Raw genomic sequence first — 22,392 nt, 5'->3', positions numbered from 1 at the left:
ACTGAGCTGGAATACAGCAGGGAGAGCACTCGATGTAGTGCATCTACACTAGATGCGATATATCGACCCCCACTAGATCGATCGCTGCCCGCCGATTCGGCAGGTAGTATAGACATACCCCGAGTATCTGGTGATCGGAGCTAGACCCCGGAGGGGGACACATTGAAGGAACTCAGGGGTTAAGGTGTCTCTATTGTCAACTGTCTGGGCTGCTGTGGCTCAGAGGAGGGTGCTTGAGTGTCTGACAGGCTGGTGAGCTTGGTCGCTAACATCCAGCTGCCAAAAGTCCTTAGTAGTGGCAGGTGGCAACAAGGAGACTCACAGCCCTCAGCACCCTTAGAATGGTCACAGTGTGCATCTATGTTGATCCACCCGTCAGATCCACACAGGGAAAGCTCCCTATAGCATAGCTCCCTGACTCAAAATAGCCCTAAAACTCTGCCCTATGAAATCATGGAACATGTGCTCTTCGCTCTGTGAAAGCATGTAAAGAATCCAAGCGCTGGAGAGTTTGGGCCTGTCATAAACAGATAGTTAAGGGTTAATGTCTCTTTTACCTGTAAAGGGTTAAGAAGCTCACTAAACCTGGCTGACACCTGACCAGAGGACCAGACCAGATACTTTCAAATCTTGGTGGTGGGAAGTCTTTTGTTTGTGCTCTTTGTTTTGTTGTTGTTCGCTCTTGGGACTAAGAGGGACCAGACGTCCATCCAGGCTCTCCAAATCTTTCTGCATCAGTCTCTCATGTTTCAAACTTGTAAGTAATTAGCCAGGCAAGGCGTGTTAGTCTTATCTTTGTTTTCTCAACTTGTAAATGTCCCTTTTTTTTGCTGAAATGAGTTTACCTCTGCTTGCTGTAACTTTGACTCTAAGGCTAGAGGGGGTTTCCTCTGGACTATATGAATCTAAGTACCCTGTAAAGTATTTTCCATCCTGATTTTACAGAGATGATTTTTGCCTTTCTTTCTTTAATTAAAAGCTTTATTTTTTAAGAACCTGCTTGATTTTTCCTTGTTTTAAGATTCAAGGGGATTGGGTCTTGACTCACCAGGGATTGGTGAGGGGAAAGGAGTGGGGGGAATGGTTAATTTCTCCTTGTTTTAAGATCCAAGGGGTTTGGATCTGTGTTCACCAGGGAATTGGTGAAGCCTCTCAAGGCTGCCAAGGGAGGGGAAAGTTTTGGGGTAACAGAGTGTCCCAGACACTGAAATTCTGGGTGATGGCAGTATACCAGATCTAAGCTAGTAATTAGGCGTAGAAGTGTCCATGCAGGTCCCCCACATTTGTACCCTAAAGTTCAAAGTGGGGGGGAAAAACCTTCACATGGTGAGCAGCGGTGTGAATTATTTTTTCTCTCCTTTCTAGCTGCTTAGAAAGCTGCCTGAGGGCAGAGGTGTTAAGTTTTTTAACAAGGGTCTTTGTTAAGAGGAGGCTTCAAGCTGTGAGCAAGCAGACAGCAAAAGGAATGTACAAGCTGAATTGTTTTTTCTTTCTACTTCTTGGGTATAGCTAGTGTGATAGACCCAGGCCAGGTGGGTATAGCAGAAGGCAGATATACTGGCCACTGGATTAACAGTTTTCTGTTCCCTGACTGACCAGAGCAGGGGCTGCTCCAGGCTAATGAGAACACCTGTCTCTAATTAAGCTGTAAAGAGTCAGGTGAGGCCATTCAGTTAATGTGACCACCTGACTCTAATTAAGGCCCTGCTGATACTATAAAAAGGGCTCACTCCAGTCAGGCAGGGGATCCAGGGAGCCAGAGGAGAGGAAGTGCGGCTGAAGGGCTGGTTACTGAAGACACCCTCAAACCATCGTTAAGGGAGCTCTAAGGTCAGGGTGAAGAAGGGAGAAGCAGGAGAGCTGTGGGGAAGTGGCCCAGGGAAATGTAGCAACTCTGGCAGTGAAAGGTTGGCTGCCAACAACTGCTACCATTAGGGTCCCTGGGCTGGAACCCGGAGTAGAGGGCGGGCCCGGGTTCCCCCCAACCCACCACTACAGGAACATCTCCTGGGAGGGGAAGTCAGGTCCCTGTCAGGACAGGAGGCTGAACAGAGACTGTGGGAGTTCTCTCACCAACCTCCTTGCAGCCTATGATGAAAAGGGCTCAGTAGACTGTAACCCTGGCCCTAGAGAGAGAAGGGCTACGTGGAGGGTCACAGTGAGCCACTGAGGCAGCATAAACCGCCTAGAAATGCAGGACCCACAGGAGCAAGGTCAGAGCTCTGCCACACTAGTTAGAAAATCTCTGTTAACCAAGCAGCCCTGAGCTGAGTGCATTCCAGTCAGTGAGCTGCAGAGGGGTATGGCCAGCACAAGAACGCAGAAAAATGAGTACCAAGGAAGCAGTTAAACAGGAACTGGCTAGACTGTACACAGAAGAGAAAGCCAAAGAAGCTGACCACAAAAGAGCTATGGAGATGAAACAAAAAGAGATGGAGATGAGAGAAAAAGAGATGGAAGAGAGAGAAAGCATGAACTGGACTTAGCAAAGGCTAAGCAGGATGGACCAGCCAACCCTAACAACCCTTCTCCAGGCACTGTTTCCCATCCCAGAAAATTTCCCACCTACAAGACAGGTGATGATACTGAGGCCTTCTTGGAAAATTTTGAAAGGGCCTGCCTTGGGTACAGCATCTCTGCAGACCAGTACATGATAGAGTTGAGGCCACAGCTCAGTGGACCCTTAGCAGAGATGGTGGCTGAAATGCCTAAGGAACACATAAACTATTATAATCTTTTTCAAACCAAGGCCAGAATCAGAATGGGGCTAACACCTGAGCATGCCCATCGGCGGTTCAGAGCTCTAAGGTGGAAACCAGATGTGTCATTTACCCGACACGCCTACCACATTGGAAAGAATTGGGAGGCCTGGATATCAGGAGCAAATGCTAAAAATCTGGAAGAGCTGGCCTTCCTAATGCAAATGGAGCAGTTCTTAGAGGGTGTTCCTGAGGAAACAGAAAGGTACATCCTAGATGGGAAGCCCAAAACTGTAACTGAAGCAGGGGAGATTGGAGCCAGATGGGTGGAAGTGGCAGAAAAGAAAAAAACTACTAGCAAGGGGAGCGAATATCAGAGGGGGCAAACCAAAAATAAACCCTATCACCGGGGGCAACCCAAGACCCCACCCACAACCCAAGGAAAGCCCCAGACACCCTATTGTCCCACCTCACCAGTCTCCAGCAACTCACCTCAGCCTAGTGACCAATCAGCTGGGTGATGTGTTAAATGTAATGAACTGGGACATATAAAGGCCAACTGCCCCAAGAACCCCAGCTGAGTACAGTTCATTACACCACCATCACACCAAAGATCCCCAGGCCCAGATGCCTCTCAAATACCCTCGGAGCGAAGGGAAACCTTGAGAGTGGGCAGAAAGAAGGTTATCGCGTGGAGAGACACCGAGGCACAAGTGTCAGCTATCCACCAATCCTTAGTGAACCCCAAATTCATCAACCTAGAGGCCCAAGTGACAATTCACCCTTTCATGTCAAAATCTTTAAACTTGCCTGCAGCTGAATTGCCTGTCCAGTACAAGGGCTGGTCAGGAATGTGGACTTTTGCGGTCTATGACAACTATCCCATCCCCATGCTACTGGGGGAAGTCTTGGCCAACCAGGTGAAGCTGGCCAAGAGGTGGGAATGGTCATACGCGGCCAGGCCAACCAAGCTTCCACTCCCATCCCTGTTCCTGAGCCGTCCACAAGGGCCCCGTCTGTGTTACCAGAGACCCAGACAGAGGCGGTGGAACCGGATCCCCTACCAACGACTGCAACAGCCATAATGCATCCAGTCCCAGAACCGGAACTGGAAAAGCAACCAGCACCAGAACCATTGCCAGCACTGACACCAGCGCTTGCAAACCCATCTACAACTCCAGTGCCAGAGGGCACCAGCGGGCCTGAACTGGCAGAAACAGCAGACAACCCTACCCAAGAGGCTCAACCAGAGCCTGAAATATCTCAAAGTGCACCAGCGGAAAGCGGTTCACAATCAACGAAAACAACCCCATCACCTACATCGCTTCCAGAGGGACCAAGCCCAAGTCCACAGTCTAAGGAGGAACTGGTGTCTCCAGCCTCAAGAGAACAGTTCCAGGCTGAGCAGGAAGCAGATGACAGCCTCAAGAAAGCTTGGGCGGTGGCACGGAGCACCCCACCGCTTCTCAGGTCTTCTAACTGATCCCGTTTTGTCATAGAACAAGGACTTTTATACAAGGAGACTCTTTCTGGTGGACACCAGGAAGACTGGCATCCTCAAAAACAGTTGGTAGTTCCAACTAAGTACCGGGTAAAGCTCTGAAGCTTAGCCCATGATCATCCCAGTGGCCATTCTGGGGTGAACAGAACCAAAGACAGGTTGGGAAAGTCCTTCCACTGGGAGGGAATGGGCAAGGACGTTGCTAATTATGTCCGGTCTTGTGAGGTGTGCCAAAGAGTGGGAAAGCCCCAAGACCAGGTCAAAGCCCCTCTCCAGCCACTCCCCATAACTGAGGTCCCATTTCAGTGAGTAGCTGTGGATATTCTGGGTCCTTTCCCAAAAAAGACCCCCAGAGGAAAGCAGTACATACTGACTTTCATGGATTTTGCTACCTGATGGCCAGAAGCAGTAGCTCTAAGCAACACCAAGGCTAAAACTGTGTGCCAGGCCTTAGCAGACATTTTTGCCAGGGTAGGTTGGCCCTCCGACATCCTTACAGATTCGGGAACTAATTTCCTGGCAGAGACCATGAAAAATCTTGGGACGCACATGGGGTGAATCACTTGGTTGCCACCCCTTACCACCATCAAACCAATTGCCTGGTGGAGAGGTTTAATGGAACTTTGGGGGGCATGATACGTAAATTCATAAACAAACACTCCAATGATTGGGATCTAGTGTCGCAGCAGTTGCTTTTTGTCTACAGGGCTGTACCACATCCCAGTTTAGGGTTTTCACCATTCGAGCTTGTGTATGGCCACAAGGCTAAGGGGTCATTACAATTGGTGAAGCAGCAATGGGAGGGGTTTACGCCTTCTCCAGGAACTAACATTCTGGACTTTGTAAGCAGCCTACAAAACACCCTCCGACACTCTTTAGCCCTTGCTAAAGAAAACCTAAAGGATGCTCAAGCAGAGCAAAAGGCCTGGTACGATAAACATACCAGAGAGCGTTCCTTCAAAGTAGGGGACCAGGTTATGGTCTTGAAGGCGCAACAGGCCCATAAAATGGAAGCGTCATGGGGAGGGACATTCACGGTCCTAGAGCGCCTGGAAGCTGTTAACTATCTCATAGCATTCCTCACCTCAACCCTAAAGCCTAAAGTGTACCATGTTAATTCTCTAAAGCCCTTTTATTCCAGAGAATTACAGGTTTGTCAGTTTACAGCCCAGGGAGGAGATGACGCTGAGTGGCCTGAAGGTGTCTACTACAAAGAAAAAAGTGACGGGGGCATGGAAGAGGTAAACCTCTCCACAACCCTGGAACGTCTGCAAACGGCAACAGATCAAGAAGCTGTGCACTAGCTTTGCCCCAGTGTTCTCAGCCACCCCAGGACGGACCAAACGGGCATACCACTCCATTGACACAGGTAATGCTCACCCAATTAGAACCCCACCCTACAGGGTGTCTCCTCATGCCCAAGCTGCTGTAAAACGGGAGATCCAAAACATGCTACAGATGGGTATAATGTGCCCCTCTAACAGTGCATGGGCATCTCCAGTGGTTCTAGTACCCAAACCAGATGGGGAAATAAGCTTTGCGTGGACTACCGTAAGCTAAATGCTGTAACTCGTCCCGACAACTATCCAATGCCACGCACCAATGAGCTATTGGAAAAACTGGGACGTGCCCAGTTCATCTCTACACTAGACTTAACCAAGGGGTACTGGCAAGTACTGCTAGAAGAACCCGCCAAAGAAAGGTCAGCACACACACAACCCAATGGCAAAATCTTTCCATCGATAATAATCAAAACTAACAGATGGACAAAGTAAGAATCATGTTGCTTGAGAACTTATCCTATTCTAATCCTCTAGGGTTCCCTTTTGCCTTAGGCACCACCACGTGGGCATTTCATATCCCTCCTCATTTTCACACAGAGGCACAGTTTCCTTTGCACAGATCCATGAACAGCAAAACCTCCCTGTGTCTATTGTCTGAGCCAGGGCATTCGATTCCACTGAAACCTTCTCTCCTGCAATGGCAATGGTCAGACAGAGGGAATGCATCCACCTTCCCCCTGGCAGTGAGATATTCACTCTCCTCTTCATGCTGCTGCTGTTATTCCATGAGTCATCAAGGATGGAATAAAAAGCTGAGTTTACTCCAGGGTGAGGAAAGAACGGAGCCATCAACGCCCTTAAAAATCTCAGTGCCCAGAGAAAACCTGCCTCTGTTATTGGACTCCCAGAGGTGCTGGCAATACAACGGGAAAAGGGACTGTCTGAATTGCCAAGGCAGGGAATGAACAATCTACAGCAACATCATTAACCACAAACACACTCTAGCCATGCTCCAGCCAGTAGGGAAATGGGCAGGAATTCTTGCGGTTCAGCCATGGCCACACGTACAGAGCTGCACAGCAGTGAGTGTGCTGGGGAAGCTGGTCTGAACAAACAATTTGTAATGACCCTTCAGTGAGAACAGAACCAGAGTGTAGAAATGCCCCTGTGTTAAGTGGCTGTGGCTGAGGCCTTAGGTAGCTGGGCTAGAAAACCATGGGTGTCTTTCTGTGAAGGTCTGATCCTTGCCAGCTAGGCAAGGCTGGTGTGTGGTGTCTCCATGGCTGTACTTCCAGGGTCTGATCACAACAGTGCCATAGGGAGCCAAGCCTAGACATATTCAGAGGCTAAGGCCAGGTCAATGTTTCAAACTGTTTTCAAACTTCCAAATTGTCGAAGAAAAACTATTTTTTAAAGTTCAACAGAATTCATATGAGAGAACCATTGAGTGGAAAACAAATGGATCAGTGAAAATAGAGATCCATAATATTACTGCAAATCAGCCCGAGAATTTGTAAATGAAATTGATGGGTTCCATAGTGATGTAGATATGATGGTTCTTCCTGGAATTTGTGCTATGTTACCTAACAGAGGCCCTTGTTGTTATTTGGTTACCCAATTAGTGAATAATCATACGACTACCCAAAGAGTTTGTTCTGCTACTGGAAATTTTACCTGTATTGAGACCATTCCAGTGACTGATAATGTGACCTGTACTTTGTTGCAATACACTCCCTCTTATGCTGTTAATATTAATGCCTCTCGGAAATATATGGAGGTCTACAACCAACAGATGTGGTATAGACCTACGCTGAGGGGACATATGGCAGAATATCGGTGGACTGTACTTAACACTACACTAGGGACTGTGAAGTTTACATTGCCTTTATCTAGTTTTCAGATCACCTCTACATATCCAAATTGTTCACAAGGGGCTGCCATTAGATTAGCACAACAGAGGGCCTGGGTTATTTCCTCTAGAAAGAAGAGGGATCTGGCTGGATCCTTGTGGGATGGGGCCAATTCTGCAGCTGCTGTTTGGAATATTTTTAAGACCCAGGAACATGATGAGAAATTGGGCCAATTAGAGAAGGCCACTGGCCTAATTTCTGAGGCACAGCTAACCCAAGTGCAAACCGGAGTGGGTGAGTTACATGTCATTTCCGCCCTTAGTATTATGACCCAGAATTTATTGAGAGAGATGGTACTGCATATCACTGAGGCTGGGAAGGCATTGCAGTGGGATCTAGCATGTTCGGAAATTCAGGATTTCCTGAATGACCAGCTGATGGCCATTCGGAATGATCTAGTGCACCAAGCTTGGCCCACTGCCCTTACAGACACGTCAGGAGTACCATCTGATCTGTGGCCATGGAGACATACTTGGAGACTTTCTGGATGGAAGTGTGGACGTTCACAGTGCTCCTTCCAAGCATATGGACCGGTTAAGGGGGTGTGGGCTCCCACATACCGAATCCTGCCGGGTCTGTGGGGAGGATGCATGTGGGATTGGGTGATTCACCGAGATATCTGGGAAGTGAGACCGCCTGATTCTCCTAATCGATTTTTAGTTAGTGCTCCTGGGATTACAGCTGATATTTGGATGGGGTTAGGAAATCTATGGACATTTTGGCCGTTAGAACCACCACAGCTTCAGTGTATACGGAAGCTGAAGCCAGGGGAAGTTGTCACTGTTTATGACAATATTTGCTGGGAGGGTAGAGGTCAAGGAACTACCCTTACAGGACACCCACTTTTTCAGGCTAATGATAGCTGTGTGTACGTTAATACCACCACATTACAAGATATACATATTAATCTTACCACTGCTGCAGGCAATCATATCATTTACTGGCCTGCAGATAGAATGTTGCATGTAGCTCTTAGATTTCAGGTATATTTTAATTGGACTAAAGTAGTGCCTGATCGGTTTCAGAATTTGCTTTCATTGTTACCAGAGGTTCACAGAATCTCTGACTTGCAAGGACAAATTCACATGCTTCAGAATATATATCATGCTGAAAAGAATGCCTTTCATACAGCTTATAGAGTGTCTACTTTATGTACTAAGTATGATGTATTGTGCTTTGTTACCAAAACTGTACGACAACCCCATTATTTTATTCCTATGGGGATGTTATTGTTTGTAGTGTTGTTAGTTGGTGTGGGATTCTGTTGTTGTTGTTGTTGTTGTAAAAGACGTAATGATGGTAATAATACTTTTCATGTTCATGCTAATCATGCATTGTCATTACATCCCATAACCACACCTAAGGTTGACATGTCTGCTGTAGACTCTGAAATCCATGGTTTAATGCAAATTGAGATTTGAAGTATTTGTTGTACTATAAGTACAAAAGGGGGGAGTGTGGAGGCCAAGAATTAATTAATAAAGGTTTGAAGGGATCTTAATGTATGTTAGTTAATTTAGCAGGAGTTAGGCTGTGATATGCTGTAAGATAATGTGGTACAGAGTGAATTGTGTGAAGAGTCATTACGACCTTGTAAAATGCAGTCTTGTTTTCTGTTCTAGTATTGAAGACAAATAAGATAGCGAATAGGCTTATGTATAAACAAATGCAAATGTTTTCCTTCAATGTCTCCAGGATTGTTAGCCATTGTCTGTAACGAAGGTATAAATGATTGTTATGATTGTTTACTAATTGAGAGAGATTCGTCCGGGACAAGGGGCAACCCAGCTTCCTATGACACTCCCTCTTGTGATCACTAGAGAAAGTAATAAAGTATTTGATTTTGCTGTACCCAAACAAAAAGCGAGAACTTAGTTTTTCTTCGACAAAACAGTGAGTCTATGCTGCTGCAGCTCAGTAATGGAGATGCTCTATGCCAGGGTTTCTCAAACGTCCTTTCACTGCAACCTCCTTCTGCCAAAATAACTTAATACGTAGCCCTGGAAAGAGGGACCAAGCACCAAGCCCCCCCACTTGGGCGGGGGAGAGTGCCAAAGACTGAGCCCCAGTGCGGGGAGGGCAAAACCAAAGCCTGAGGGATTCAGCCCTGGGTGGGGGGGCTCAGACTTTTGGCTTCAGCCCCAGGACCCAACAAGTCTAATACCAGCCCTGGTGACCCCATTAAAACAGGGTCACGACCCACTTTGCGGTCCTGACCCACAGCTTGAGAACCACTGCTCCATGCTGAGGGGGGAGAGTTTTCCTGTTGGTGTAGTCAATCCACTTCCCCAGGAGGTGGCAGCTCTGTCATGGGGAGAAGCTATATCAGTGGGTGCACAAGCTGTGGTGTTTACCACATTTAAGAAGTTTAATCAAACCCCATTTTTAAAACCACCTGTGGTCTGGGAATGGCAAAGGAGCTCGATGAAGCAGGGTCTGTCCTTCAAAGTCCTGGAGATCACAATTCCCTGCTCTTGTTAACATGGGGGTATAGCTCAGTGATAGAGTGTTTGATTGCAGATCAAGTGCTCCTTTGTTCAAACCCAGGTGCCCTCTTAAAAAAAAGAAAAAAAATTCATTTCCATTCTCCATTATGTTCAGGAGCTCCACCATACGAGGATGTTTGAAATGAATGTGAACACTCAACATTCTGCTGTCCAACTGCATAAAAACCTAGCAAACCTGTCCATCAGCTGAAATCAGTTCCAATCCTCTAAGTGTCTAGTTTATGTTTTCATCAATTAAACAAAGGCATCATTCCCTGAAGCAGAGCACAAGTTTGAAATACAGGCAGCATAAAGCCAATATTCATAATGTCAACTACAAAAAAACGATACACATCTAGAGGTAGCATCATTATAATCAGCCAGTCAGAACCTCTCCATAGACCCCTTACATTACCATTTCTCTGTAATATTGGCTGCAAATATAGAACAGTGGTCACAACGGTGATCTATACAGTTACAGATTATGTCAATAACGTCACAGGAGGTGACACGGCATCAGTGAGACTGATACTGGAATACTGCCTCCAGTTTTGGTGTCCTCATTTGAAAAAGATGTTGTGAAATTGGAGCTGGGGCAGCAAAGAGCCACCTAATGTTCTGAGGACTGGAAAAAATGCCTTCTAGTGAGCTATTGAAAGAGCTCAACCTGATTAGCTTATCAAAAGAAGATTGAAAGGTGACTTAATTGAAATGCCTTAATGGAGAGAAAAGATTGGGTATTTAAGGGCTCTTTAATCTAGCAAAGAAAGGCATAAGAAGACCCAATGTCTGGAAAGTGAAGAAAGACAAATTCATATTACAACTAAGGCACAAAAATTCAAACAGCGAGGATGATTCACCACAAGAACAAGCTACCAAGGAAAGTGGTGGATTCTCCGTCTCCTGATGTCATTTAATGAAGACTAGATGCCTTTCTGGAATGTGTTTGCCTCAAAAGTAGCTATTGTGTCCTACAGGAGGCCTGTGATATGCAGAGGGTCAGATTAGATGCTCTAATGGTCTCTTCTGGCCATAAAGCTGACTAATTTCTGAAAAAACTGAGGCTTTGGCTACACTTGCATTTCAAAGCGCTGCCGTGGCAGCGCTTTGAAGCGCTAAGTGTAGTCAAAGCGCCAGCGCTGGGAGAAAACTCTCCCAGCGCTGTCCGTACTCCACTTCCCTGTGGGGAATAACGGACAGCGCTGGGAGCGCGGCTCCCAGCTCTGGGGCTTTGACTACACTGGCGCTTTGTAGCACCGCAATTTGCAGCGCTGCAGAGGGTGTGTTTTCACACCCTGCTGCAGCGCTGCAAATTTGTAAGTGTAGCCAAGCCCTTTGTGTAGCATTGGGAGCAGCGTCTGATGTTTCCCTGTCTAGCCGGCTTGCTGCCTAGAACGAACACTCCTTGAGTGGGGTGATCCACAGGGAGTAGCTCAAACCTGCAAAGTGCCTTGGCAGGGGCAGGACATTGGCACAGCAAGGGAGGGGTGTGGCAGTGACATCACAAAAGCCTTTTGCAGGACCTCAGCCTATTGGTCAGAGGTGGTGGGGAGGTGGTGACCTCACAGAGAGATGCTGACATCAGGGAGGCAGGACCGGGGTGAGGGGCCAGGGAAACCTCAGCGACCCCTGTGGTTTTGCTTCAGCAAGTCTCCTTCTCCAGGTCTCTCTTTGAGGACTGAGAGAGTATTCGGGTTCACGGACATGAGCGCCAGGAGGAACCTCTTTCGAGTTTTCTCCTTCCCTTTTAGTGATTTTACTAGAAAACAGCCATCCCTGTTTAGAAGGTAAGAGCCTCCTGGAGGTTTGAAACCTGTTCAGTCTGATCCATCTGGTGACAGTTGAATTCTAGGCATGGAAGACACAAGCTTAAGGAGGCAGAACTTTATTCTGCACCTGGGATTTTGTCCCTTAGAATCACTGGGGACATTAGGGTTTGTTCTTTTTGCTTCCCTTCTTCCTCCCTCCTCTTTTTCTCTTGCTTCCTTTGTCCTTTTACCTGTTCCCCTCCCAACACCAGGAGGGTGTGTGCACGTGTGTGTGTTGCGGGGCAGTGCTCTGCAGTTCCCACTGTGGGAGGTTCACCCAAAAATATGGGGCTGAAATAGTGCTCGGGCAGTGATCCCCATCAATGACCTGGGCCATCCTTTGGGTTCTCTGGTGAGAACCCTCAGCCGCCCGTCCTCAGTCTCTAGACCTGATTGGCTGAGGAGGGGGTTATTGACAGGGACGAGACTCAGGTCCTTGGTGTTCTCTTTTAAGAGCAAGGAAATAAGTCAGAACCAGTTCTATGTTTGGTGAATTTTGCTGCTTCTCTGCATGAATGGTCTCTGAGGAGAACTGCAACGTTAGAGAGAATCGTGAACTGCTCACATACTTGCTGAATAATTACTATCACTGTTGGTCTGGAGCTCATCAGAGCACTTTATTCAGGTCATTCAATGTTTGAAATTCAAGATCCGATGGTTAGTTTGAAAATCAGGGCTCTTGGGTTCTATTCCCAACTCCGCCACTGGCTGGGTGTGTGACCTAAGACAAGTCAATTCTCCTTTCTCAGCCTTAGCTTCTCCCTCTTTCAAGTAGGGATAATAATGATCCGCTCATACCTACTTCACGGTGCGTAGAGGCAGGGTCGGCTCTAGGTTTTTTGCTGTTCCAAGCAAAAAAAATTTTGGCTGCCCCCACCCTCAGCCCTGGGGTCCCCCGCCAGAGGAGCCTGCTAACTGAGCCCTGGGCTTCCCCCCATCCCCACAGCCCCCTGCCACCCCAGCCCTGGGCTCTCCCCCCGCCCCCCAACACCCTGTGCCAACAACATAGGTTTGTTCCCAGTCCACCCAGGCTGAGCTGCTCCCGTTTATACTCCGTCTCCAGTCGGCGCATACCCAGAGAGGGTGAGGGGGTGTGGCCTCTTCAGCCCACATGGCGCAGTTAACCCTAGCAGTGCCAGGTCAGGGTGGATGCACCTCATCACAGACAGCATTTCCCAAATGTTGGGATTAGCTAGGAGACCTCTTCAGGAGTAACCTCCTGTAGGGACTGGGTCACAAATACCTTGAGAACCAAATACCTGGGCGTTTTCCTAGTTCCGAATCACTTGCTGTGGAATTCTATCCCTGGATCATCTGAGACAATATTGACTTAAACAACTGAACTACCGTGTGCACTTACTTCGGTCAGTTGCACCCATTTGGGGTCTGCTGCTGTTCACCTTTTCAGAGTGGAGATTTAAACATACGACTGTTTCTTTGATAATATGTCCAACAGCTTGGAGTATTCTCTCCTGTTCACTGAACTGCATTTGAATTTTCTCCATGTCATCATGCAGGAATAGGGGGAAAAACAAACCTGAAGTAAAAAAATGGTAATTCGTCTGAAATTTCCCCAAAAAATCTGAGCTACATTCTGTCAAACAAAACTAACATGCAGTTATATGACCAAGGAGCCTTCATGAAAGATAGAAAACCCATCTCACAGAGAGGTAGAAGACACTTTCATTTTAATTTAAAAGTGAAATTCCAGACTAGGTTACATCTGATGTCTCAGAATCAGGATGAGAGATTCTCCCATGATCCACTGAAACCTGCTTCACCCAGCGCTTTCTCATGCATCCGACGAAGTGGGTATTCACCCACGAAAGCTCATGCTCCAAAAGTCTGATAGTCTATAAGGTGCCACAGGATTCTTTGCTGCTTTTACAGATCCAGACTAACACAGCTACCCCTCTGATACCTCTCTCATTAGTGTTATTTACAGGAGTTTTAGCACCTTCATAACGGGAGAAAAAACAGCCGACCTTCCCAGAAGCAGCTTTGCCATTGAGGGAAAAGGGGATTTGAACGGTGCTTGGGATCCATTTGAAATCCCCTTCCAAGTCTGACACTTTCATCTCCTGCCAGACTGACTCTGATTTAGGATCAAAGACGTGTACAAGCACCATTCCCAAGCATGGACAGCCAAGAACATGACCCCACCAGACACGTTGGGAAGCGAAGGAATACAAAGGGGTGAACTGTGCATGGCTCAGGCACAAGGTAACAGTTCTGGGGTGATGGGGAAGGATGGAATGTCTGAGTCGCCCCATCTCCTTCCAGTGTCAGAGCCTAAAATGACCCTTATTTCCCTGACACTGCTCCAGCTCTTCATCATATTTAAATATATTTTAAATGAGAAAAAAAGTCAACAAAATAACTGCTGTTCTGCACAATCCAGGGTAATGTGAGAACAACTGGGAATGAGACAATGTCTCCTCAAAGAGGAACTTGACGTCTCTAACGGTAACTTTGCACTGGGAGGAGGAGTATAAATGTGAATCTCCAGGTTTGTTTAGAAAAGGAAATGTGATGATGGTTAGCTCAGACAGGAGGAAATGTGCAAGATAACTCCACCAACTATCCATGGCCCATGTCTTTAGTGCAAGAATAGTTCTCTTTTTACGTCAGGAAAGTGAACTCAAGCTAGCTAACTCCATGACAACCATAGTGATGAGACCCAGGTAGATTTTATCTCAACGTAGCTGGTTGAAGACACCCCCCCATCTCCCCCACCTGGGGTGATGACATTCCTGGTAGAAAGGTCACACACTCCAATGACTCGCAGGACAATGGAGTTGATACAAAGGACCACAGGATCCACCCCAAAGACGGGCGAGCTTCAAAAGTGGGCAACTCATGTGTGGGAGCTGAGGAACTACAGTGTGCAAAAGATGCAAACAGCCTTAACACTCACTACCTGGGAACTGTCAAAAGAATTAAAGAAAAAATCTCCTGACAGCTCTAGAGAAGGTTTTTATGAAGTTTATCTCCTTTACGGATTCTCTGATGTTTAGAAAGGCCTGAGCTATGAGTGAAGCTTTTCCCACACTCGCAGCATTCATATGGTCTCTCTCCGGTGTGGACTCTGTAATGTGTAACAAGGGTTGAGCTCCGAGAGAAGCTTTTCCCACACTCACTGCATTCATAGGGTTTCTCTCCTGTGTGGACTCTCTGGTGAGAGATAAGGGAGGAGAAGTGACTGAAACTTTTCCCGCACTCACTGCATGCATAGGGTCTCTCTCCTGTGTGGATCCTCTGATGCACAGTAAGGTTTGAGCTCCGAGAGAAGCTTTTTCCACACTCGCAACATTCATAGGGTCTCTCTCCTGTGTGTGTTGTCTGATGAGAGATAAGGGCTGATCTCTGAGTAAAGCTTTTCCCGCACTTGCAGCATTTGTAGGGTCGCTCTTCTGTGTGGATTCTCTGATGAGAGTTAAGGGTATATCTCTGAGTGAAGCTTTTCCCGCACTCACAGCATTCATAGGGTTTGTCTCCTCTGTGTATTCGCTGATGCCTACTAAGGGCTGAGGTACGATTGAAGCTTTTCCCACACTCACAGCATTTGTAGGGTGTCTCTTTCGTGTGGATTATCTCATGTCGAATAAGGGCTGAGCGGTAATGGAAGTTTTTCCCACACTCACTACATGTATTTTCTTGCTTTTCCGTGAGGATTTTCTCCTGGGACGTAGTTTCCTTGAGGTCCCTGTGAGTTCCCTGACAATTAATGGGTTCATCCACTCTCTCCTCCGAGTGGTTTCCCTGCTCTCTCTCTGGTCTGGGGTAACTTTCACCAGCTTTTCCCTGCTCACGGGGGCTGGACACACTCCCTTTGGCTCTTCGCAGTAATTCCCCATGCGCTTCGGCGAGCTCAGCATCTTCCTGGTGAGGATTCTGCTCCTCGCTCTCCCTCACCACCCCATCACCTGCTAGAAGAGAGGAGAAATCTCAGAATTGGGGATGGAAAGGCAGAGAACAAACCCAAGTAAGTGCTGGAGAGACAGAAAATAAAAATCGGGGACTGAATTCCCCCAAACTCTTCCCCACACTGCTGAGAGCAGCCAGGAGACATCTGGGTGAGGGGACGAAGTGAGAGCCCCTTGTCTCTCCCAGCAGATCCACCACAGACCTACTAGCCAGAGGCTGATACAGGAGATGGAGCCCCCAGTAGGGTCCAGGTACAGCCCCATGGTAGAGAACCCAACACCCTCCCCACTGCCAGCAGCTGGATGTGAGGGGCCGGGACATCTTCCCTACAGCTCCCTGCCGGGTGCCCCCTTTCCATGTCACACCAGCCCCTGGCTAGCAGGTTGAGGGTTCAGCCCTGGAAATCTGGTCAGTTTTCCCAGCCCCGCCCAGGGAGTTGCTTTGTCTGTTTCCTGTTTCACAAACTAGAGAATTTTCTCCCCCAACACCCAAGTGTCTGTTCCAAGGATCTAGGCCCATGTTAACAAGTCCCAGCAGGTTTGTCACACTCTGTCCCCAATCCTATCCTCACCCAGGGTATTCCCTGCCCCCCTCCAGCCCTAACTCCCCAGAAGTTGCCACCTCTTCAGTATTTCCTACCCCTCTCCCTCCAGCAGGAACCCACCAGGAACCCACCAGCAACCCCCCAATAACCCCTACCTGAGCTGGCTCCACTGCAGCCATTTCTCCTGTCCCATGGGAGGCTGGGACGAGCTGGAGCAAGAGGTGGGCGTCATTCTGCAGCCTGGCAGGGCGAGAAGGGCAGTTGTGGAGGTTTCAGAACAGGCTTTAGATCATTTCACATCACGATTCCCCCAGGCCCTTTCCCTGGGGACAGAGATTGTAGATTCTGCCAGGCTGGGAACATGCTCAGTCCCCACAGTGCAGCACAGACCTGGCCCCCGGCCCCTCCTTTCCCCCTTGTGCTCCCCCCAGCAGCAGCAACAAACCAAGACATTTTGAAGCCCTCCCAGCAACAGGGTGTGAATCAAACCCTGGACCAGACCAGACCCAAAGGAGCCCCCTTTTGGGGGGGGTCCCCCTGACCCTGCCCCCAGGGCAGCGCACTCCTGCCGCAGGGGGAACAGGGAGAGTCCGGGGCTGGTTCTTCCTCTCTCTGCTCCTCACCTCGGTCACAGGGCAGTGACCCTGGGCAGGGACGCTGCAGTGAGTGTGCGGGGGGGGGCAGAGATCTGGGAACCTCCCCCCCCTCTAATTTCTCCTCACACCCTCCCCTAGCGCCCTGCCCCGGGCTGGGAGCCGGGGTCACCGCCCCGTTCCCGGGGGCTTTCTCTCCCCGCGGCTGCCCCGCTCGCGGCTGCCCCAGCCCCTTCCCGTGCCCCGCAACCACCCCCCGCTCCCAACTGCTCCAGCTTCCTCGGGCTGGAGCTGCTGGCCCCGCCCCCCCCACTGACCCCGGGGGCTGTTTGGAGGCGGGGGGGCTCAGTGAGGCCGCCCCCGGGGAAAAGCTCCGCGGAGGAGGCACCACAAGCTGCCGGCAGCGGGTCATTCCCGGGGGGGGCCGAGCACCCGCCTGCAGCCGCTGCAGCCTCCCCTCCCCCCGGAGCCCCCTCGGGAGGGGGGGAGCAGCCTCCCCAGCCGGGGCTCAGGGCATTGGGGTGCCGGGGCTCCCCCCCTGCGCACGCCTGGGCCCGGGACACTCACACACACAGTCTGCCCCGGGGCTCCCCTGGGGCCCAGAGACCGATCAACCCCCCGCCTGCCCCCCCGCCTGCAGCTCCGGCCTCTCCCCTCCCCTCCCCTCCCGCCAGCCGCACCCAGGGGAGCCCCGGGCCCCAGGCTCTATCCCCACCTGGAGCCCAGCGGGCCGGGGGCAGCTCCTGCTGCAGCTGAGAACAGCGGCTCCGCTCCGGCCCGGGCGGCTCCAGCGCTGCTGGCAGCACGTGGCCACCAGGGAGCAGCTGCTGAGCCCGGGCTCCTGCGTCACAATGTGCCAGAGCCCCGCCCCCAGGAGCTGCCCCGCCCCGGGCTGTGCCAGAGCCCCGCCCCAGGAGCTGCCCCGCCCCGGTCTGCGCCAGAGCCCCGCCCCAGGAGCTGCCCCGCCCCGGGCTGTGCCAGAGCCCCGCCCCAGGAGCTGCCCCGCCCCGGGCTGTGCCAGAGCCCCGCCCCAGGAGCTGCCCCGCCCCGGGCTGTGCCAGAGCCCCGCCCCAGGAGCTGCCCCGCCCCGGGCTGTGCCAGAGCCCCGCCCCCAGGAGCTGCCCAGCCCCTGGGCTGTGCCAGAGCCCCGCCCCCAAGAGCTGCCCCGCCCCCGGGCTATGCCAGAGCCCCGCCCCCAGGAGCTGCCCCATGTTGGGTCTCTGGGATTTGTTCTCCTGCCTCCTTCTTCCCAGCACCCACCGCTCCCAGCTGCTCCCTTCCTGTGTCTGCAAACACCCCCTGGGCAGGCTGCAGCGCTCGCTAGGGCTGGCTCCAGTGGCTGAAGTTGCCTCCCTCTCTGCTCACCCGGAGGGGGGGGGGAGGGACGAAGCGAGGAGATGGGCCCAGGGTGTGAAAGCAGAATTAGGGGGCAGGGAAAGAAGGACTGTTTGGAAAGGTGGGTTTTTTGCGGGGGGTGTGTGTGTGATCCAGATGGAGTCAGAAGAAGTTGGGCAGCAGAGGCTCAGGGAACTTGAGGGGAACCCCCTGGGTGTCAGTGATGGCCAAGGATTGTACAGCACCTAGCGCAATATGGGGTCTGATCTCAGTCACAGTCTGTGCAGCACCTGGGAGCCCTGATGTCTGTTTCCTGATCACAGGCACTGGGGATGGAGTGAGGGAAACCTCAGCACCTGAAGGGTTAATGCAGCCCTGTGTGCAGCCCCTGCTAGGGTGACCAGACAGCAAATGTGAACAATTGGGACAGGGAGTGGGGGTAATAGGAGCCTATATAAGAAAAAGGCCCCAAAATCGGGACATCCGGTCACGCTAGTCCCTGCTGCGCTCATGAGGGGTTGGCTTAGAGAGTTGTGCTAATAACAGCAGCAGAGAGTCCTGTGGCACCTTATAGCCTAACAAAACAACCCAGAAACTGTAAGTGCCTGAGAGAACCCACTGGGATTCACTACACAGACTCCCATATGGGCTAGTGGTCAGGATTCCTGGTTTTTCACCCAGGGGGCCTGGGTTCAACTTCCGCTGTGGGAACCATTGTCGGAGAAAAACTCAGTTCTCGCTTTTTGTTTGGGTGCAGCAAAATCAAATACTTTATTCTTTCTCTAGTAATTACAATAGAGGGAGGGAGTGTCCTAGGAAACAGGGTTGCCCCTTGTCCCGGACAGGTCTCTCTCAATTGGTAAACAATTACAGCGAGCATTTATACCTTTGTTACAGACAATAACTAACAATAATACAGACAGTAAAGAGAAACAATTGCATCTGTTTATACATAAGCCTTTCTGCTATCTTATTTGTCTCACTACTAGAAAAAAGCAAGCCTGCATATTTGGTTATCTATTGCAAGGTCGTAATAACTTTTCACACAGTTTATTCTCTGCCTCACACTATCTTCGCTTCTACAAATCTCACGTCATTAGGGTCACAGCTAGCCTAACTCTTGCTAACTAACTGACATGCATTAAGATCCCTTCAAATCCTTGTTAATTATTTCCCTGCTTCCACACTGTGCAGAGCTTTTGCCCAGAGTGGAGACAGGAAATAAAAGGAACAGGAAGGGATCCTGCCAGCAGGGGATTTGGACAGTGTCGGGAGGGGATCCCAGAAGTGGGGGTGGGGCAGTGGTCTGGGGGGAGACCAGGGAAGGATCCCAGCAGTGTGGAAAGTTGAGAGCACAGGCCTGGCATGGGGGGTGGGGAGAGTGAATGTGTCCCTCTAAACCCACCAACTGCAGACTAGGCAGGACTGGAAGAATTACCTATTTGTTGGTAAATGTCAATTTCTGTGTAAACACAGAACCCAGTGGCAAAATATTTCCATTGATAATCATCAAAATTGGCAGATGGGCAAAGTAAGAAACATGCTGCTTGAGAACTTACCTTGCTGTAGGAGCAGCAGTGATCTGTGTGCTGCGTATAATCTGTATGCCCAAAAGGTTTGTTACACTCCCCCCGTCCCCCTGCTTGAGTCCTCTCCCTCTCTGAATGCCTGTGAAGTGGCTTTCCCCCTCCACCCCCCTCCTGCAATGCTTGTGGGATGAAGGGGCTGGTTGAACAGCTGGAAGAGCAGAAGAGCTCCTAGATAGATAAGGTCTCTGGGACTCTCTTTAGGCAGCACTCACACACCCAGAGCATGGACAGTGCAGAGCACAATGGATTAGCAGTCCAGCACCTTAACCACTCGGCCACCTCATCTGAGCTATCAAGAAGTGGACGGGAGGAGAAATCTAAGGCCAGCAGAGATAGGGACAATAAGGAGTTTTTTAATACTAAGCATAAGCAGGGTCTGAATGAGCTCCCCGCTCACATCTAGTGAGGAGCTGGGGGAAGACTTCAGGAACAGGCCGTGTTTGCACAGACACCCCTACTCTGCCTAGCTATGCAGCATGGTGGTGCCGCTTCCCCAAAATGACCAGTTTGGGATGGTGGTGGGTTGCAAATCACTGTAGGATTGAGTGGAATGAAATGTTATTCTCCTTCCTGTACGAGTGAAGGGCAGCAGAACGTACCTAGGCCGTCCTGACGGAGGGGTGGGTGGGTGAGGAATCACTTTCATTGGATTGCAGAGAAGTGATTGAGGACGTCACCCTAACCCAGTTGTCCCCAAACATTTCACACTGCGCCCTCGTACCCATGGCTGTGGCCCCTCGGAAGCCGCGGTCGAGAACCGGGGCTGGGAGTGGGGCCGGTGCGGACAGGGGTAAGGGGGTCGAGGCCGGGCTGGGAGCCAGGGGCCCAGGCTGAGGGTGGGGTTGGGGAAGAGCTGGGACAGAGTGGGGCTGAGTGTTGCTCTCTCCCCGCCCTCCATGGGGGCTGGCTCAGGCCCTGAGGTGCGACCATGAATGTTCCTGTGTGTCCCCCTAGGAGTCACACCCCACATTTTGGGGACCACTGACCCCTACTCGCTAAGCAGGGGCTAGTGATGCCAAAGCCCAGGGAAAGGGAGAACAAGTGCGGGGGCCCCAGCACCGGAACCATGACCCCCACACTTCTGTGTGTGGCTCCGCCCCCTTCCACCCCTTCCACCCATGGCCCCACCCACTGTTACATCTGTTCCACCCCTTCCCCCACTGGCCCCACCCTGTCACTCCTTTACCCAGCCCCGCTGCGGCCCCGAGACCAGAGAAGCTCTGTGCCCCTGCTGCAGCCCCTGGGCCGTAGCAGGGAGTGGGAGCTCCTCCAGCCCTGAGGCCCCCATGGGGGAGACTTTCCCAGGGGGGCCGAATTTGGCCAGGGCCCCTAGTCATGGGCCCCACTGCCCCCTTGGCAACGCAAGGTTTGGGGAGGCTGAGCCCCCCCCGAGCCTCCATTACGAGCCGCCCAGGCTACCTCTGCTCAGTGGGTGGCCAGTCTCCCTGTGTCTCTGCTGTTCGTGCTGGGGAGCCCGGCCGGCCTTAGGGGTGGGGCCCCCGGCAGCCGCCCAGGGCTCCAGGGGGGTCAAAGGGCACCGTGTGGCCGTGCAAAGGTGCTCACTGCTCTCCCCTGCCCCAGTGCTCCTCCGTGGCCCCACAGAGGGTGGGGGGAGCAAGGAGCAACACTATGTGCTCCATGCGTCCTGGTCACTTTCCCCACCTGGGCTGGGCTGTGAGGGGAGCATCAGAAGCTGCTGCTCTCTGCCCTCCCCTGACGCAGCCTGGCTGAGGAAAGTGACCTGGATGCAGGGAGCTCGGATGATGTCCCTTCTCGCCCCCCTGCCCCTGCTAGGGAAGGCTGTTGTGTGGTGTCTCCATGGCTGCACTTTCAGTGATGCAGGTTTCTCGATCCCATTGTTCCAGGGGCATCCTACTAGATAAAATTGAGCAAGAAATGCTTCCCAGTGGTTTTTAGGACTAGAATTGCTATTTTCAACAGTGATTGCCATTTTTTTGTCTAGTTTTGTTTGTTTAAAAGGAAGACAGTGATATTGCACTGGCAAATTCCCCATAGAAACAAAGAATAATAAAGGCACCTCAACTTTTCCTCATTTACGGAGGACAGTCTTATAATATGGATCCAGATCTCCTCCAATCACACAAGCTGAAAATTGTTCCACTTTACTGCAGTTCTGTAACCATGCGGGAACCAGTCCTGTCTGTGTTCTGTGCACATCCAAAATTCCTGCTGAATGACCCGCCCTGGGAGCAAGTTACCAGTGACCCAGGGCTGGGGTGGAAGGAGGGTGCAGGTGGTGGGGGGAGCCCAGGGCTGGGGCAGCAGAGGGTGTGTGGGTGGGGGAGCACGGGTGGGGACGGGGCAGCCCAGAGGTTGGGGACCATGTGGTGTTTGTGGAGGAGAGCCCAGGGCTGGGGTGGCAGGGGTGCGGGTGGGGAGGCCCAGGGCTGGGGCAGCAGGGGGGGTGCGGGTGGGGGGGAGGCCCAGGGCTGGGGCAGCAAGGGTTATGGGGGGGGGAGCCCAGGGCTGGGGTGGGGGCAGCCAAAATTTTTTTTTCCTTGGGGCAGCAAAAAACCTAGAGCTGGCCCTGCCTCCACGCACCGTGAGGTAGGCAGGAGCGGATCATTATTATCCCTATTCGAAAGAGGGAGAAGCTAAGGCTGAGAAAGGAGAATTGAATTGTCTGAGGTCACACAGCCAGTCAGTGGCAGAGTTGGGAATAGGACCCAAGAGCCCTGATTTTCAATATACCTGCC

General features: G+C 51.0%; 1 pseudogene; it reads left to right on the top strand.

The window, feature by feature from the left end:
• The window catches only part of LOC120381418, a 360,540-nt pseudogene that overhangs the window by 178,073 nt on the left and 160,075 nt on the right, over positions 1-22,392 (top strand).

Source organism: Mauremys reevesii, linkage group 14 (genome assembly GCF_016161935.1).
Source record: "Mauremys reevesii isolate NIE-2019 linkage group 14, ASM1616193v1, whole genome shotgun sequence".
NCBI lineage: Eukaryota > Metazoa > Chordata > Testudines > Geoemydidae > Mauremys > Mauremys reevesii.
This window is presented reverse-complemented; position numbering and strand designations above follow the sequence as displayed.